The following is an 18,327-nucleotide window of genomic DNA, read 5'->3' on the forward strand; positions in this document are numbered from 1 at the left end:
CCTTGCACCTCCTACCCTGCCTTAAGAAGGCACAGACACACTGAGACACAAATTAGAGCTCATGCTACCATTTACTCAGTGCTTTTCTCTGTGCCAGGCACTCCACCACTAGCTGATCAGGCAAGAATCGTTATCCTCATTTTGTTGTTAGGAAAACTGAGGCTAAAGTAAGGTCAACCTGCCCAGATGACCGACTAAGAAGGGACAAAGCCAGGACTTGGGGCCCAGGCTTGACTCTGAAATGTGTATACCCTCTCCGTTCTCTATTCTGCCTCCTCTGAAAACACAGAGAACCAGTATATTCTTGCTACCGTTACAGCTTAATCATTTGGGGCAGACCAGCCCCTTCACATACAAGAGGTAAGAGGACAGTACCCTTACTCCGGAGGCTCATACAGGAGTAAAATTTCAGAAGACTTTAGCCATCAACTTGTCTAATGATGAGAGGTCACATGACTGCCCTCGGTCACACAACATATTAAAGAGGCAAAGCTAGAAGCAGAATCCATGTCTCCCCTGACTTCTGACTCCTGGGTCAGTGCTCCTTAGTCAGTACCTCAGAGCTGCCAGTCTCCCTTCCAGTTCTCCCTTTTCCTGATGATTTGATCAGTCATGAGTCCTTCTGTCAAGTGGCATATGGTACTTGTCTCATATCCTCCCCCCCAACACACACTGTCCTAGGCCCTCTAGAGTGTACAAAAGAAATAGAAAATGTGATCCCTGATCAAAGAGGTGTATCAGCACCAGTGTATGATTCCAGACCTTCACATCACAAGGCAAATCCCCCAAATGCCCTGAGTCTTACCAGGAAGGCAAGATTTGTATATGCAAAACAACATCTGAATGCAACATCAAGGAATCCAGACAGAGTGCCAGAGAAAGAGGAAACAGGAGTCAATCATCCGAGAAGGCTCTGTGGACATTAGGAGGGATTTGAGGTGAATCTTTTTTTTTTTTTTTTGTGGTACGCGGGCCTCTCACTGTTGTGGCCTCTCCCGTTGCAGAGCACAGGCTCCGGACGCGCAGGCTCAGTGGCCATGGCTCACAGGCCCAGCCGCTCCGCGGCACGTGGGATCCTCCCGGACCGGGGCACGAACCCGTGTCCCCTGCATCGGCAGGCGGACTCTCAACCACTGCGCCACCAGGGAAGCCCTTGAGGTGAATCTTGATGACACTTAAAAAGAGATGGACAAGATAGAAATATAAACAAAAATCAGTGATTGACAGATGGAGAGAAAAAGAGAATAGTCAGAACAACAACAATAAAAGAAATAGAAGAAAGAAGGGGGGAGCATATGCTAGGTCAGTGGACAGCTTGACTCTGGTTGGTCCTTGTTTCCCACCTGTCCAGGATGGCTGAGCAGCCATTTGGCCAGATAAGCTGAAGATTGGAAGTAACTCTCTCTCAAAGTCTATTCCGGCCCTGGGATTCCAGGAGTAACTTTTTCCAAGGCCCTTGGTCTTGTCTTTGTGGAGAGGTCTGCCGGCAGTCCTGCCAGGACCTGGTGGGGAAGGGGGGTAGCCTGGTCCGAACAGCCCACACCTGTTCCAGCCTCCCTACTTGGGCAGCCTACTTGGCCCCTCATCCTGGTGTCCACCCAGCCCTTCCTCCCTGCCCACCCCCACACCTGAGTCGCTTTGCCACCTGCTTCCTCCCCACCTGCTCCCTGGCTGCTTCCATGAAGGAAACAAAAATCTCCAACCTGCCAATTGGCATGAACACTGATGTGTGGTTCCAGACTTCTCCACATCACAGGGCAGGTCTCCAAACTGCCCTGAGCCTTTCCTCTGTCACCTTCTACACAGCTGCTCTTCCAAACTTTGGATTCCCCTCCACCAACCTCGGCCCCCTTACTTCTCCAGTCAGTGCTCTCAACTCCTGTTTCGTTGAGAAGCCAGAAGCGATGTGGCATGAACTTCCTAACTCCTGTCCCCCTCTCCCTCCACTGCTGGGAGAGGTATCCCTTTTTTTGGCTAAGGCCAGTCCCACATACATGGGCAAGGACTCCAACCCCTCTTGCCCCTACAGGGAGCTGATACTGTCAGTTACCCCCTCCCTCTCCTGAATCCCTCACCTCATCTCCTTCTCCTCCTGTAAACACAGTGTAACCTGCAGCATCCCACAGCAGCAACAACAAACTTCCCTAGACTCTGCTGCCTCTTGTCCTTCCAGTCTCCTGAACTTCTAGGAGGAGGACTCCTGCTCTCCATCTCCCCTGCTTCCTTCACCCCTCGCCCTTGTGCAATCCGGCCCAGGCCCACTCTAACACCCCTCTGCTAGGTCTCTGCCGACTTCCCCATCTCCATATCTGGGGCTGCCCGCTGGTCCTTATCTAGCCTGACCTCTCTGCATCATTAGATGCCTCTGAACATTTCCCTTCTTGGAATCCTTTCTTTCCCCCAATATCCTGCCAGCCACTCTCCCTCCACTGGCCTCTTAAGTGCTTCTAGCTTGGCTCTTTTCCCTTCTTACACTACGTGACCTTCCCAGGGACTCTAACCCAGGGATAGCAAGGGTGGAGGAAAGAATATTGGTTTTGTGGTCAGATGGTTCTAAGTTTAAATCCCATCCCCAACAATGAGTGAGTTTGAACAAGTTTCTTTACCTCTCTGAGCTTCAAGTTCCTCATCTAGAAAATGGGAGGATAAAATTCTGACCTTGCAGGTTGTTGGAGGGTTACTGATAGGTCGTGTGGAAGGTCCAGCACAAAGTAGGCGCACGGTTTGCCCCACATTGTGGGGCATTATGGCTCCAACTATCACCAATGTGCTGATGACTCCCAAATGTATATCCCTAGCCCCAACTTTCCTTCTAGCTCTAATTCTATACGTCCAATTTTCAGATCTGTATCTCTAACTCATCCTATATTTTTGCCCACTTCTAGATATTTCCATTGGTATTTCTCAAGACCTCAAGTTGAACTGACCCCCAACCAAACATTGTCCCTCTCAACACTCGCCCCTGACCTGTCCTCTTCCTGGTCTCCATCTTGAGGTTAACAGCCCCATAACCCACTCAGCAGCCCCAGCTGGATTTCTCAGAATCTGAAAAGACTCTCTCCTCCTTCCCCATCTAACAGGTCAACAGGTCCTGAGGGTGAAACTTCTGAAACGATCTCACGCCTCCCCTCCACTCTCCATCCCCTCACCACTCCCCTTGCTGCTGCCTCAGTCCAGGCACTCAATGTCTCTCCCATGGACCACTGTCTGACAGGGTTAAGTTCCAGCTCCTTAAGGTGACATACATGGCCCTCTGTACCAGTCCTGAACGCTCCTCTCCAATGACATTTCACGTCTCTCTTCTGATCTCACCACCAGTACACCCAAGCCATGCCATGCCTGGCACATGTTCTTGCCAGCTGGAAAACCACTACTACCCTTCAAGATCCAGCTTAAATGTACCTTGTTTATGAAGTCTTATTACTGCCCCCACAGGCTTGGCACTCAGTGGTCCTTGAAACCTACCCTGTGGCGGCTCTGGTTGTGCTGTGCTGTAATGCTCTGTTTCCCTTCACCAGTCTGTCAAACATTTGAGGGCAGGACCCATAGTGGTCACCACTGTATCCCCAGCCCAAGCATATGCCTGGCACATAGTTGCTCAGTGAATGTTCGCTGAATGAATGAAAGAGTGAAGGAATGGTGAGCTCATGGGAATCCATCCCAAGGAGGGGTCGAGCATCCCTGACCTGTCTTCCTGCCTCCCACCAGCCTGAGTTGGGTTGCCTAAAGGACTGGTGGCAGAAAAGGGTGTTAAATGGAGGGGCAACGTGGAAACCAGGGGCGGTGTGGAGATGCCAGGCTGAAGAGAGATCACAAAGATGCAGGGGACCTAGGAGGGGACTATTCTGGCCAGAGACTCTGAGATTCTGGAAGACAAAGAATCAGGGCTGGAATCTTCCAAGTCAGAGCTCAAGACCTCCTCAAGTTTTGGAGAACTGGATGATGGCAGTCTGGATACAGCGGCCAGAGGCAAGAAACGGGGGAGAGAATCAATGATCCCAGAGGCCTGGGACCAAAGTGGATGGGGCGAGGTACACAGGCGAGTTCCCCATCTGAACCTTGGAGAAGCAGACTCAGGAGGCAGAACCCTCATCATCTCTACCCCTTCATCAAAGATCTTTCATACTGATGCTTCAAATCCCATCATTAGAAGATAAACTCCTTTGAGCTAAACTTGTGTTTCTTGGGTTCCAAATATAAATATCCCTGTAAGAGAGGGTGGTAGGATTAGTCCTTTGTGAGTTGAAACGTTACTTATCAGCTGAAGCCTTAACAAAGGTGTGGCGAAGGAGGGGCTATGGGAACACCCACTGAACTGCCTAACTATAGCTCTCCTCCCCAGATCCCCACTGGAGGAAAAGATGGAGAGATGGGAACACTCACTGAACTGCCTAACTTTATAGCTCTCCTCCCCAGATCCCCACTGGGTTCCCTCCCCGGAGGAAAAGATGGAGAGATGGAGGGGGACCTCTCCAACTAACACTATAATTCCTGTGGGTATCCTGGATTAAAGAAAGGATGAGTGGAGGTATTGGGGCAAAGTTCAAGGTACTCATGAACCAACTCATAAAGTGAATTGCTGTAAAATAAAACTCAGTTCCCCCAATAGCCTCTATTGTATTTTCCAAGAAGGGCCCTTACAGGACTGAGAATCCTTTTAGAAGAAGCTGAAAACCTGTTGACAAGGAAGGGCTTGGAATCCTTGCCAGCTGTGTGCTTATGCTGAGTGTCGACACCCTTACAAAAGTTTGCCTCCCTTATTTGTTAAGAGGCTCTCCCTTCTTCATGCCACCATTTCTCCTCTGTCCTAGGCATCTGCCGAGCTGGCTCGACAAAGCTAAGGGGCATCAGCCAGGTTGGGATTCCTTGGTGTCTCGCCCCGGTCTTGCAAAAATTGGTCTGCAGGAGGCTTCAGTGCTCTGAAGGAGAACAAGCCCTGACCTTGACTCAGGCCTAAGGGCTACCGAGGAGAAAGCGGAACTCATCCTAGTCCTCTTCTGCCCTCACCCGCCCCTCCACATCCTGGTCTGGTCCTGCTGGGGCTGACTGAGAAATTCGGTTGCTTCTCTCTGGCCGACCCAAGCTGTAATGCTACCCTTTACCAGTAGGTGCCGCCGTCTAACATACCATCCTCCAGTCCTTGGTGAAGTCCTGAAATCAGACCTTGGGGAGCCTACTCAAGGCACCCAGCGCTTCAAACAATTTGCAGTTGAAATTATTATAAATGAGATACTCCCACGTCGGTGAAGTTAAGATGTGGAATTAATTGTGTGTTTCTGTATAACCATAGATTCAATTTTTAATGAGTTTGACATTCATTTTGTGCTGTGTGCCAGGAACTTAAAGGATGTGGGAATTCAAAGATGACATAGTTTCTCTTTTAGAGCTCATAATTAGGTAGGAGAGAGAAATTTGCAACTAAATAATTAGAATGTAAGGCGGAGCATGGTAAATACCCCAATACGGAGGTGCCAGCATAAAATTCTACAGTAATGAAGGCATAAAAGAGACAGATTAATTCCAGCTGGAAGCCTGCGGACGACTCAGAGGGGAGGGTTTAAAGACGACCCCAGAGAATACATAGAATCCCATACATGGAGCTGGGTGAAGACGGCAAGGGCTTTCCAAGTGGTGGAAACGAGGTGAGCAAGGACTTGGAGGGGGAATGTCTACTGGGAATTAACAATGTGGTTCAACCAGAGACAAGGATTTGAGGGGGTGGGGAGGAAGATCTGAAGGGTGGGATGGGCCAGACGATGAAGAGCCTGTTCCCACCTGGTGCTAAGGGGTCGACCTCGTTGCATAGGCTCCAGGAACCCTGAGGACTTTGAAGCAAGGCAGCAGCATGGCTGGCTCATGTCATGAATTGATTTTCTATGCTCTGGGCTTTATGTACTCTGCAGGATTTCTTATTTCATCATGGATGCAGGAAGAGAACAGAGCAGAAAGGGGGAAAGGGGACAAGAAAAGAAGTGAAAGGGAGGGAAATAATGGTTAGAAGGAAAAGAAAGATGGAGAAGGAGGAGAGGGAGCAAAAGAGGAGGCAGCAGAGGAGAAGGAAGGCAGACCCTGCCCTGGGAAGAGGCTCAGCCCTGGGGCTGCGCTCAGGGAGCTGTCTGGGCTTTTCCAGGCTCCAGGCTCCAGCCCACCACAGAGGACAATGTGAGGCAGGCTTGTTTGGTGATGTGTTTTCTGCTGGCCCTCTTTGTTTGTTTTCCCTTTTTCTGGCAGTGGACACATCTGGGGTGGAGAAGAAGGAGGAGGTCAGGGGCGTGGCCAGCATTGACGGTAGTCCCAGGTCAGGCTCTGGGATGGTAGGATCCTTTAGTGGGGGCTTGTGAGCTTTGCAGCTGGACTTTTTTTTTTTTTTTTTGCGGTACGCGGGCCTCTCACTGTTGTGGCCTCTCCCGTTGCGGAGCACAGGCTCCGGACGCACAGGCTCAGCAGCCATGGCTCACGGGCCCAGCCACTCCGCGGCGTGTGGGATCTTCCCGGACCGGGGCATGAACCCGTGTCCCCTGCATCGGCAGGCGGACTCTCAACCACTGCGCCACCAGGGAAGCCCTGGAGCTGGACTTTTGATGTTCCTGGGAAGGGCCTCCATGTGGGCACCCAGAGCCCGGTGGCCTGCCCAAGCCCAGAGATGGTTTGCCCCAAGCTTTTTGTCCCTGTCCTTCCCTACCCCGACAGGAAAGAATTAGTGCTTGAGGCCTGGGCTCCTTGCCTGTGTAGCCAGGATGTCGTGCTGGGCTGGGGAGCCTGTGAGGGTAGCAAGAGCAGCCACTTTCAGCTCAGCACTGGGAGCCTCAAGGGGAGTCTACGCAAGCCAGCCTGCTCCCAAGCCCTGGCGATGAGTCTGGCCTTCTCTCTCCTGTCCCACAGCCCTTGGAAACCAACCTAACGAGCACTATTAAAGTTCATGAAATGCAATGATTCCTCCGTTTGCTCAGTTACAACTTTTTATGAGATTGCTCCCTCTTGCAGAGGAGATTCATTTGAGCCGCCAGGGCTTGGTCTTTGTCCCCCTAATTTTTATTGGCCCATTAACAAGATCAGATGCCCTGGGCTGACCAGGAATATCTGGTATGGGGTCCCCACAAGCCCCATTGGGTCTAGTCTCAGGTGGCCTTTTGATTCCAAATTAGCCTAAAAGCAGCTCCTGTTTCCCTTCTTCCCTCTGTTTCTTCCCCACCTCCAACCCCAGTTTTCTATGTAGGTACAGCAAGGACGCGGGGAGATTTCAGAAGTTAGGAGATGCCTTCCCATCCCCTTTAGAATGTGTCTCAACCCACTGATGGAGCAGTTCCCCTTGGAAGAACTCCAGTTTGGCTTAAGGGCTTTACTCCCCATTAAAATGGAAACACATTGAACCTTGTTAGTCATTCCTAGGTTGGTGTGAATTAGTTCATAAGGTCATGGATTGGCTTCAAGGGAATCTGGGAATCTCCTGTATTGTACACAAGCTTTTGTCCCCAGTGTTCCTTTTTTTCCAGAGAGAGATTTTCTATAGCTTTCTTCAAAGTTTTCATGACACCACCAACGCCTCGCACAAGGTAGACAACCTCTATAGAAGTGGAAGGAGAATGGTTTGTGACTGGGTCACAGAAGATAAACTCTTCTACCTGCACCATCTGCTTGGCCAGCCCCATCCCTGAGGAGGAACTAGACCCCTCCTCCTTTGGAGATATTTCTTCCACAGACCTCCCTTGTCACCACAGCTCAATCATGCCGCTCCTAAAACCAACCTCAAGTTGGGGGCAAGGTCAAGAGGAGAGCCCTTTAACTCTGTGTTGATTTGCATGGCAAGGCTGTAAATGATAGGTTCTCATTCTGGTGTAAATACTCATAAACTCACTGTAAGTGCGAGGCATCACATGCCTTGGGTGTCTAGATCCTCTGCAACTACGTACAGGGCTGGCATCCAGGAGGTCAGGGAGGAGGAGAACGCTGAGCTGGCAGCAGCTGTCATGGCAAGATCACAGTGACTACCAGGGAAGAGGGCATGTAGGCTGGTCTCTGTAACCCCTCGTCCTTGGCCCTGTACAGTGATGCTTCAGAATGGCTCCTCTCTTGCTCAGCCAGTCTGACTCTTCTCGTAGACTATGGCATTGTCATCAGAAGGCCCTTGTTAAAATGCAAAGGGGTTTCTTGGGAAGATCAGTAGGGCTGGTTGGCTGGCTGTCACCCAATAGGAAGCAGAGATCCCGGACCAGGGAGGATCACGTTTGGGATATGTGGAGGGAAGTTTCCAGCAGATCAGTGCAATAGCTGTATGAAGTTAATTTAAGTGGCTTTTCAAGTAGTCTCCCTAATTCCATTCTTGCATTCTGAGGGTCTGTTCTTCACATGGCAGCCAGAGTCATCTTAAAGCAGAGTTTCACAACCTCAGCGCTCTTGACATTTGTTGGGGGGCTGTCCTGCGCTTTGCTGGACATTCTGCAGCATCCTGGCCTCTACCCACTAGATGCCAGGGCCACCCCCACCTCCAATCTGTGACAACCAAAAATGTCTCCAGATGCTGTCAAATGTCCCTCATTTGACAATGGGGGGGGCAAAATTGCACCTCCCCCATCCGCCACTCCATTGAGGATTTCTGTCATAAAGTGTAAATCAAATCATGTCACTCCCTGGTTAACATCCTGCAATGTCTTCCCCTTGCTCTGAGGATGAAATCCAGCTGCTTGGCAGGGCCTTCCAGGCCCTCTGTAGCCTCGCCTCGCCTCCTGCTCCAGCCCCAGGTGTGCCCCTCTGCTCCTGTCCGCCATCACCCTTTAGCCACGTGAAACTTTTTAAAAAATTTACTTAGGGGGCTTCCCTGGTGGCACAGTGGTTGAGAGTCTGCCTGCCGATGCAGGGGACACGGGTTCATGCCCCGGTCCGGGAAGATCCCACGTGCCGCAGAGCGGCTGGGCCCGTGGGCCATGGCCGCTGAACCTGCGCGTCCGGAGCCTGTGCTCCGCAACGGGAGAGGCCACAGCAGTGAGAGGCCTGCGTACCGCAAAAAAAAAAAAAAAAAAAAAAATTTACTTAGGACTTTTATTTAAATTATACATATATATATGTATACATAGGAATGAAAGAAAAACCAAGATTTCTCCTTTTATTCTTAACTTATAAATTAAGCTGCAAAAGGAAGCCCCAATAAAAATTGCATAAACCAATCTTAAGAATCAGACCATATTTACCATATACTTTCATTTTACACTTTTTTGTTTCCACTAAAATACTATCATTACATAAAAATGAGACTTTTATGTTGTCTTTGACACACAAAACTTTTTGATGTACCTAGATAAGCCAGGCTCTTTTGGACAGAGGAGAAGATGGAGAGACAGTGGCAAATTTTGGATATGTCTTGGAAGGCTCTTCATACATACTTATGGCAACTCACAAATATTTGGCTTACAGAACTCCTTACTTTTGTTTTTCCTCTCTCCCACATGACAGCAGGGACCTTATCTGGCTTGTTCACTATTATATCTTCATTATCTCCCTTGGTGCCTGCCACACAGTAGATCCTGAATAATTATCTGTGGAATGAACAAATAAGGGTGGCAGAGTTCAGAGAAGGGAAAATTTCTTGGGCACATTGAGGCTTGAAGCTTGTTGGATAGGAAAAGTGGAGGGTAAGAAGGGGAAAAGGTATCCTGGGACAGAGCTTAGGGGATGGCAGAAGCAAACGCCCAAAGAAAGCACAGTGGCCAACATGTACCACAAGAGACCCAAAGGACGTGTAGGCAGCAGAAACTCCTCAAGGAGCAGAAGGACAAATCTGGTGTGAAAATGATTTTTGGTCTGAGTGGATCCAGGGGTGAAGTGCTTGTGTCCCTTGATGAGGAAGTGGGGAGAGAAGTCAGCTGAGTTGGAGCCTAGTGAAACTGGGGACAAACCAGGGAGGATTTCCATTGCTGAGCCGGAGTCTAGACTGGGCCGAACCTGTGAAAAGTAATGATTTTTCCTCTCATGGTATCTGATGTGGATGACTCCAAGTGCTCTGATCCCCTCCGACCACTGGAACCAGATCTGTGGCCACAAGGGAAGTCAAGGAGCTGACCAGATAAGTGAGCCTAGACCAGTGCAGAGAACCCTGGGACCTAAATGGTAGAGGCCTGGCGCCTGGTTCCTTCTTCCCTCCCTCTCTTCATGTGTGGCCTTGCTCTAGGCATTGGACTGCAATGGACCTCCGTGTCCTCCTTTTGGAAAACAGAGTTAACAATACCTGCCCGGTTCAGAGGAGGAATGAGGTCATGTTTGTGCAGCATTGGGAGCTCACTGGAGACAATGAGTGCATTCTTAACAGTAACAATAATAATCATTACTGTAAATCTAACCAGTAAATATATCTCCTCAAAGCCGGAGTTGGGCCCCTCAGTAGGATAGCAATTAAAAGTTTTTTAAAAAATCTCTAGATGGGGGAATTTTCTGGCCCCATTTTGAGCTTTGGGGTTTGCAGAGTTGTGGGAGGGAGCGAGGCCTGCAGCAATCATTCATTTCAATTCCATTCAATTGTACTTGTATCTCTCTTGTCCTTGAGTTATCCCCAATGGGTTTTGCAACCTCTTGCCCTCCTTCGGTGCGAGGAGAAAGAAGTTCCTTATATTCCCCATTTCCACACCCACACAGTGTCCCATTCACTCACAGAAACAGTCATCTGGCTATTAGAGATCCTGGGCATTGGGGCCTTGGCCACAGACTAGCCTGCAAAGTAGATGACCTACCTCGAGTACTTGAGCCTCACTTCTACCCATCCCACTAGGTAGGCTGATGGTTCCCAAACTGAGCTGTGCATTCAAAGCCCTTGAGGAGGGGGGGCCCGTGGATTCTTAGGTGATTCTGATATAGCCAGCCAACACCTGTCTAAATTTGGGAACCACAGGTTTAGTGAAGTATTAGTTATGAAATAGGTCTACAAAGAGAAAAATGATGCTTATACAAAGGCATTGTTAAAGTTTGGGTCAAGTTGGCAGAAGATCCTTTCTCCTCCCCAATCCATAAAATGATAGAAACTTACAGGAAAACAAAACTATATTACTGTGTGAGAAAACAAAAGTGAACCCTCAGCATATCAGAAATCTTGGATACCAGAAAGATAAAGAACAAATAGCAACAGAGCTATAAAGAAATAAAACTTGAAGAAACCAAGCTAATACATATGAATAAGACCATGGTGGACAGAAGAGAAGTTTGGGGGATAGGGTGCCCTAAGCCTCAGACAACAGACTCAGAGTAAGCAGAGGAGGTCCCAGAAGTGTTCCTTGCTTCTTCCTGACCTGTGTTAGTAGCTGGCAGTAGAGGATTTGCCCCAAGGTGCTGGGACTAGAGAGGCAGAGCAATGTTCCAAGTAGCTACTGACACTCTGAGAGGGATATAGGGAGCCTTCATTCAGAAGAAAAGCTGCTAACAGGCCATTCCTCTCTCTCCCACACTCAATAACCAGTGACAAGGCTATAGTGCACACAAAGCTGGCAAATAGGTATTCTCAGACACAAAAATGAGCAGAACACCAAGAATCACTAGAGGTTAAGGAAAAATAAAACTATGGTACAGGGGAAACTCTAAGCCAGTACGGTCCAATAGAACTTTCTGTGATGATAGAATTGTTCTGTACTTGAGCTGTCCAATATGTAGCCACACTCCACGTGTGGCTAGTGACCACTTGAAATGTGGCTGCTTCAACTGAAGAACTGAATTTTTAATTTAATTTTATCTTAATTTAAATTTAAATAGCAAGCAGCTACTGTACTGGACAGCATAGCCCTGAACTTAACATATAGAAGAGTTAACATCCAAAGAAACAGAGATAAAAGAACAAAAAAAACCCCAACAAAAACCATTTGAGTTGAAGAAGAATTATTATTTTCAGGAGATGAAAAATAATAATAAACCCATTTTAAAAACCAACCAGATTTTTAGAAATTTAAAAATTGATCATCAGAATTTGAAATTCAGCAGATGGTCTGAGATGAACTTAATGATCTGATTATTAGAAAGACAGAGCTGGAGAAGTCTCCTTAAACAGAGAAAATGATAAAAAAGATGGAAAGTCCGAGGGAAAAAGTTAAGAGACATCTGTCTAATAGGCATTACAAAAGGATAGAACTTCAGAGAATAGAAGAGAGAAAATAATTAAAGAACTAATAAAGGAAACATTTCCAGCTGTTGAAGAAAGAAATTAATCACTAGATTGAATGTTCCCAGGAAAAAAAGACCCACACCTAGACACATTTTGATGAAATTTCAGATCACCAAAGATAAAGAAAAAAGATCTCAAAGCTTCCAGAGAGAAAAAGCAGGTCACCAACAAAATAATATTAAGTTGGCGTGAGACTGGAGGTTAAAAGACAATGGAACACTGTCTCCAAGTTCCAAAGGGAAATGAAGTATTCAAAGGGGAGGGAAACATTTTTTGTTTTACAAGGAGAAATTTTGCCACCCTCATATTCTTTAAAGAATTCCTAGGGGAAGTCCTTCAATAAAAAAAAAAAAGTGAGGGACATCCCTGGTGGTGCAGTGGTTAAGAAGCCACCTGCCAGTGCAGGGGACACGAGTTTTATTCCTGGTCTGGGAAGATGCCACATGCTTCAGAGCAACTAAGCCCGTTCGCCGCAACTACTGAGCCTGTGCTCTAGAGCCTGCGAGCCACAACTACTGAGCCTGCGTGCCTAGAGCCAGTGCTCTGTAACAAGAGACTCCACCGCAGTGAGAAGCCCACGCACCAAAATGAAGAGTAGTCCCTGCTCGCCACAACTAGAGAAAGCCTGCATGCAGCAACGAAGACCCAACGCAGCCAAAAAAAAAAAAGTGAACTCAAGAAAGAGGAAGACACGGGATGCCGATACTGTGGTGAACAAAGAAATTAGTAAAACTTTTAGTCAAGTCTGAATTATTGAGGCATAATGTAAACATTTCAAAAACAACAATTTGGAACAATAATCTACCCAGATGATCTAAATTTGGGAGATGACAAATAGGGGAGGAAGAAGAATGTTAGAGCCGGCAAGCCACAACTACTGAGCCCACGTGCCATAACTGCTGAAGCCTGCGTGCCTAGAGACTGTGCTCCGCCACAGGATAGGCCACGACGATGAGAAGCCCACGCATCGCAACGAAGAGCAGCCCCGGCTCCCCACAACTAGAGAAAGCCCGCACACAGCAACAACAACCCAACACAGCCAAAAAATAAAAACAAACAAATAAATTTAAAATAAACCCATAGGAATCAAATTCACAAACAGATAATGGGGCATTGGAAAATCAACTTCCAAATCACTAGAGTGAATTAAAAGGGCAAAAAACTTAATCTAACAAAAAGCAGGAAAAACGATTTTAAAAGATAAGAAGAAAGCAAGGAAAAGAGGAAGCATAAAATAAAATGACAAGGTAAGTCTAAAAATACCATTAATATTACATGAAAAAAGAGACAATTCTTCTATTAAAGGGCAAATCCGGCTATACGCTGTTTACACAGATGTATTTGAAACCAAGTGGCAAGAACATTTTGAATATGAACAGATGGGAGAAATATACCAAGCAAATGATAACAAACATAAAACAGGTATATTAGCATCAGATAATTTGGAAGTCAAGGCAAAAATCACTAAAAGAAACAAAGAAGATATACTGAAAAAAGTTATAGTCTTACAAAAATATATAACTTCTATGATTCTTAACAATTTCAAAATATATAAAGCAAACGCTAGTAAAAATCGAAGAGAAATGAACAAATCTATTATGGCCATGGATGAAGTTTCAGAAATCTACAAGTCAAGTAGAAAAAAGTCATAAAGAAAATAATAGAGGATTTGAGTGACATAGGATTTGAGTTAACAAGCTTTAACTAATATATGTTATACCCTACAAACTGAGAACACATTTTTTTTTCAAATACATTTTTAGAATTCACATACAAAAAAAGCCCCCAAATTCCAAACCACTCCCCATTATACCAGCCATTTTCTCTGTGCACAATACATGAAAATAAGCAATTAACATTAAAACGGTGGGGTGGGATGGGATGAGGTGGGATTTTACATCTATTTGGAAATGTAACCTCATTCACAGGGAATTCTTTGGAACTCAAAGCCTAGCTTATCTCTGCTACAGCCCATTCTGGTGAATACTTATAGATGCCTCACATATGAATGTCATGGGATCCCAAGGGGGGAGGGGGATATTATTGTGAACCTCTGGTTCTGAGAGTAAAGTTTAAATAAACTCAGCCTGGTATTCAAAGGCCTCCAAAATCTGACCCTAGCCTGCCTTTCCTCTCTCACCTCCAACTCTTCTCCAACATGCAAATGCCACAAACTCAGAATACTCACCACCTAATAAATGCTCCTTGGTTCATGACTCTCATCCTGTTACATCCTGTTACTCATGTCCTGTTGCTTAATTGTTCTACCTGTGTAAATCCTACCTCCTCAACGTGTTTGCACACTCCAGCACTCCAGCAAACTACAGCTCAGGCCATAGTTTAGTAAATAAAGTTTATTTTTGCTTGTTGTTTTTTTTTTTTGTGTGTGGTACACGGGCCTCTCACTGTTGTGGCCTCTCCCGTTGCGGAGCACAGGCTCCGGACGCGCAGGCTCAGCGGCCATGGCTCGTGGGCCTAGCCGCTCCGTGGCGTGTGGGATCTTCCCGGACCGGGGCACGAACCCGTGTCCCCTGCATCAGCAGGCGGACTCTCAACCACTGCGCCACCGGGGAAGCCCCTACCACCCACTTTTTGATCGTTATGATCGGCCTTGGAACTGTCATGGCACCTGTGGGTGTGTCATTTAGCTTGCTGGTGTGTTACAGTGAGCGTATACTAAGGCTCAAGGTCTAGTGGAAGTCGACTTGTCTGCCATCTTGGACCCATTTGGTTCTAATCGGTTTATGTCATGTCCTTGGGCTATGTCATTCTTTCAAATGTTGTCCCCTGCCCCCTTCCCTCCTATTTCAATCTCATGATCTAAGTCCTAACTGTTGCTCTTTTTTCTTTCTCTTGGACATCTTTATTCAACAGAAGTTTATAATGTGCTTCCCATGAATCAGGCATTCTTTTATAAATTTTCACTCATTTGAGTCTCAGCACAGTCTTAGGAGTTAGGTACTGCTATTATCATCCACATGGTATAGGTGAGGAAACTGAGGCACAGAGAGGTGAAATAACTTGTGTGAGGACACATTTCTTAGTATTTGGTAGAAGCGATTTGGCTCTGGAGTCTACTTAACCGCTGTCTTATACTGTCTTTCATCTTCAGATGCGATTTGTCTTTTTCCTCTAGGTCAAAAACACATCAGGGACTTCCCTGGTGGTGCAGTGGTTAAGACTCTGCCTGCCATTGCAGGGGACACAGGTTTGATCCCTGGTCCGGGAAGACCCCACATGCCGCGGAGCAGCTAAGCTGGTGCGCCACAACTACTGAACCTGTCCTCTAGAGCCTGCAAGCACAACTACTGAAGCCCGTGCGCCTAGAGCCCATGCTCCGCAACAAGAGAAGCCACCACAATGAGAAGCCCGTGCACCACAACAAAGAGTAGCCCCCTCTCGCCACAACTAGAGAAAGCCCGCGCGCAAAAACGAAAACCCAACGTAACCAAAAATAAATTAATTAAAAAAACCCAACACATCAAATAATGCCTAATCTCCCCACCCTGTGATCCGTAGAGGTTCTACTCTATTTAACATTGAATCAGTCACCAAGGAGGGTACAAATAGAGAATGTGAGCTCCAAAAGGGCAGAGGGGTTATCTTGTTTACTGCATTCCCATCACCAAAACAGTGCCTGATAAAGGAAGGTGCTCAGCAAAAAAAAAAAAAAAAAAATTAAATAAATGATCAGATGAATAGATGGATAAATGTATGAATTAGATATGTTTGTAAATAAAGTTTTATTGGGACACAGCCGCGCCCACTCATTTATACAATGTTTATGGCCGCTTTCCCCAGAGGTCATACGGCCAGCAAAGCCTGAAGTATTCACTATATGGCACTTCACAGAACAAGCTTGCTGAACCCTAGAGTGTAAAGACACTTTCTTCTGGGAAGTTGTTATCACCAAGCCACTGCTGGAGAGGAACCCCTGTCACCATCTGTTGCATGAAAAATGGTCAAGAACGGCTTGTGCAGGAAATTGCAAGGATGCTCTTTGTGCCGAAAGAGTGCCCTTATGGGAGAAGTGGAGGCAGTGCTAGCAGATGGCTGTCACCCTTGCAGAAGTGATTGGAAGGCAGACTTTGGAGCCTGGGTTGACTTGGGTTTGATTCCCAGCTCTGCCACTTACTAGCTGTGTAATTTCAGGCAGGTTCCATGCTCTCTTTGAACTTCAGTTGGCTTCTCTGTAAACTGGACAATAAGATCTGTCTCTAGCGTAGTTCAAGGCTCAAGCAAGATTAAGCACAGAACCTAAGATCTAGAAGCCCTGGTAAATGGTCATTCTTTTTCATTGTGGATACCAAATCTGATTCAGGATTGGTCTCCAACTATTACCGGCCAGTTTCGAAAGAGCTTTTGTGCTCAGGTAGCCCTTCATGGAGAAGACCACCCCCTTCTTCCTGCAGTTACCTTCTGCAGCCTTCCAGGTTCCACACTGGCTCTCATCCGGTGCCAGCCCTCCCTGACTTCTGTCTCTAGCCCCCCACCCCTCCCCACCCCCCCACCCATCCTCATCCTCTGCACTTACACTCTTACTCTGTTTTTCAAGTCATTATTGTTCTCTGGGTGTTTCCTGTGAACCCAGACACCTGCCCAAACAGATCTGTCCCCACAGCAGGTCCAGCGAAACCTTGAGGGCCGGTCACTTGATTTGACAACAGCTCCAGGCTGAGTGGGCACACACTCACCCAAGGGGGGCATCTTCATTCCCAGCCACACTAGACTGCACCCTGTGCCTGGTGTCCTGGGGCCTGAAATTCCTGCCACCAGAGAGGCATTCCTTTGTGATTATTCTTACCCTCGGGACGTTCCTCTGTTAAAATGCAGGTAATTCCTCGGAGGAGATCACCTGTGTCCAGGTTCTTATCTTGAGTCACAGCCTCTGGGGTATTAACCTACCAATGGTCAACTAATTCCTGAGCTGTTACAGTCCCAAATGGGATTCTGTATCTGAAAACGATTTCAACTTTGTGAAGAGAAATATATAAGCAAAGGATTATTCTTAGTGTTAAAACGTGTTAGCAGTTATGTGTTCCATTTTACTGAAATGGGTTTTGAAATAAGCCCCAAAGGAGTGAATCTCTAAGGGTGGAATTACAAACTACAAAATAAGTTTTAAAATATTTAAGACGCCAGGGGAAGGTACTTTCCCTCCCAAAGCCCACTGCTCGAGTGACCATCAACTCACCAAGTGGCCAGCTCTGACCCCTGGAGTCTTGGAGTAAAGGAGGTCTGTTGGTGTGACTGTGCTGTTGATGCTGAAGCTTAGAACCAGGAAGAGTCTTGGAAGACTCTTATATTGCAGATGAGGAAGCCGAGGCCCAGAGAGAGAAAGCTGTTCGCTCATCTATACTGGGGGAGCCTAAGTAGAAAAGTAAGCAGGGGCTAAAGTAGCTCGGGGAGGCAGGGGGCCAGGAGGGGTCAGAAGACAGAGGGAACCACAGGTGTGTTAAGGGCACTGCACAGCACTCGCAGCGGTGCGGGCCCCTGTGCACACGCAGCAGAGGCAGGTGAGTCCGCTCAGCCCCTCACCCCGGCTGCCCCTCCTGGCCTGGGGCCACTCCGCCAAGGGGAGGCCTCCCATGCCAGGCCTCGACCCACACAGAGAAAGTCAGAAACAACACCACTAAACTGAAAACATTTTTGTCTTTCTCCACGGAACAATGGCCATTAATAGCCATGGAACTGGAGCAGAAATGGAACGTGAACCCCAGGGGCTTGGGAGCCTGGAGGGCTGTGGGGATGGGGGGACGGAAGTCTGGGGACAGCTTCTGTCCACCACCTCCTCCCATCACCCACCTGCAGCCCAGTTCCTTTGAGGCACTTCTGGTGGCATTTGACTTTTCCATTTGGAACACCGCTTGACTCGCACCCCTCATGCTCTAGTGGGGGATCTGAGGGGCTGCCCAGGCCACCCTCCTACCCACCCTGGCAGTGCCCTGGACACTCGCCACACATCAGGAAACCGGAAACCACAACCAGGGGATGGCTTAAAACGGGCCCTCGACTCCCTGAACTGGGTGTCCCTGGCTCCCTGAGAAGCCCTGCAGCCCCCTGCTGGGGAGTGGGCAGGGCTGCATGGGTGACCTGGAGGCCAGGGACTGCCCCCCGGTCCCCTCACTGAGGACACCCCCAGCGTGGGCTCTTTTGGGGGCTGCTGAGGCAATGAGGCCCGCCGAGACCGAGAG

At 47.8% G+C, this 18,327-nt stretch overlaps 1 pseudogene; it reads left to right on the forward strand.

The window, feature by feature from the left end:
- The first annotated feature begins 2,438 nt into the window (after positions 1-2,438).
- On the forward strand, positions 2,439-4,972 carry LOC149748214 (uncharacterized; annotated as a pseudogene).
- The last annotated feature ends 13,355 nt before the right edge of the window (positions 4,973-18,327 follow it).

This window comes from Delphinapterus leucas, chromosome 10 (assembly GCF_059928025.1).
Source record: "Delphinapterus leucas isolate spDelLeu-1000000601 "Yukka" chromosome 10, BTC_Dleu_Yukka2, whole genome shotgun sequence".
Classification (NCBI taxonomy): domain Eukaryota; kingdom Metazoa; phylum Chordata; class Mammalia; order Artiodactyla; family Monodontidae; genus Delphinapterus; species Delphinapterus leucas.